Source organism: Aristolochia californica, unplaced genomic scaffold (assembly GCF_029961685.1).
Source record: "Aristolochia californica isolate CCGP_79_NKW_82.1479 unplaced genomic scaffold, dmAriCali1.0.hap1 SCAF_6, whole genome shotgun sequence".
Taxonomy (NCBI): domain Eukaryota; kingdom Viridiplantae; phylum Streptophyta; class Magnoliopsida; order Piperales; family Aristolochiaceae; genus Aristolochia; species Aristolochia californica.
The window spans coordinates 37,612,677-37,614,393 of NW_027182257.1; positions in this window are offsets into that span (position 1 = coordinate 37,612,677).

A 1,717-nucleotide genomic window follows, 5' to 3' on the forward strand; every position below is an offset into this window, starting at 1 on the left:
GCAACATATTTAGGATCCCTCGACAAAGGAATGCTCAAGAGAAGTGATGATCAACACCACTCAAAGAAGGCTCTTGTATGAAGGAAGAACACCAGCCGAGAGATAAGTGTTCAAAAATATATTTTTATGCTACTGGTTCTCTTTTTTAGATGATGATTCAAGGATGAATATGTGAATGCTTTCATCTTATTATTTTATGAATATGCATGACCCTCTATATAGAAGGAGCTATCAAAACAATTTTATCGGTTTGGAAATTCTGTTTACCGAGACCAGTCCATACTCAGATTATTGAATTTTTTTTTGGTGGGATAAGATTTCCTTGATAATAGAAGATTTCTATTGAGCCTCTTATGAGTGGTTTTCTGAAAAAAAAAATATTTAGCATTGATGATATATTTACATATATCGAGTTGATTGAAGAAGTGCTACTTGGTGATATTATTTGAAGTTTTTTGAAGAAGAAGAGCCTATCATGGCTGATAAGAATATGAATATCAAAGGTGATATACTAAAAATTACCACCATACCCTTACGTGGGTATCAAATTTTATGAGTTGGTCCACCTCGGTTAGGAGGTTTCTCATAACCAAAGACCTACTTGGTCACCTCACTACCCGATGACCACCTATTGATGAAGCTGATATTTTTTATATGAAATGGCTGAAGAATGATACTTTGGTAATTGGTTGGCTGATAAATAGCATGGAAGAACATGTCTCTAGTAAGTTATTCATCTTGACACTGCTAAATATATTTGGGAGACATGTACTAATGCCCTGATACACTGCATAGACCCTATAGTGCTGGCAGATTAGATGATATTAAATGCACTCATTGTAAATTTCCAGGCCACACTATAGACCAATGTCGTTATAGGGCATGCACTTATTGTGGTAGATATGGCCACTATAAAAAAATATGCTATAAGGCTAATGACAAGTCATAATCAACAAGGGTTAATCAAGCCCTCATAAGTGATGCGCAAGCAGACCATCCACCAACACCAGCTGGACAGAAAATTATTACTGATGAAGAGTATTAATTATTTCAGAAAATGAAGACCATGCTAGGGTCTTGAACTTGTCCCTCTCCCACTACTACTTCAGGTATGCTATCTGCCTCCTCTTCCTCCTGGATAATTGATTCAGGAGCCTCCGAACATCTTACAGGTAACAAAATGTTATTACGTTCTTTATCTCTGAGTCTTTCACACAAGTTTGTTACCATAGTTGATGGTTCTCAAACCAAAGTCCAAGGAAAAGGTTCCACTTTTGTCACCCCATCACTTCCGCTCAATGATATTCTTTTTGTTCCTTCCTTTCATTTAAACTTGCTCTCTGTGAGTCAGCTTACAAAATATTTTAATTGATCAGTTACCTTCTCACCTATTTCATGTGTTTTTCAGGATCTTATAACAAAGCAGGTGATTGGTGGAGGCCATGAACAAGGGGAGCTTTACTACTTGGACGTGCCAAAGGTCAATATGGTTTCTACTACTGAGAATGAGACACGATTATGGCACAATCGGTTGGGACATCCTTCCATACAATCTCTTCATCATATGTTTCCATCTCTTAAGATAAAGTTAGAATTCAGTTGTGAGGTGTGTCAGTTAAGTAAACATCAAAGTAGTACATACTCTCCTCGTTCAGAAGTCAAAAGTAACATTCCTTTTTCATTGATTCATACTGATGTTTGGGGGCCTTTGAATGAC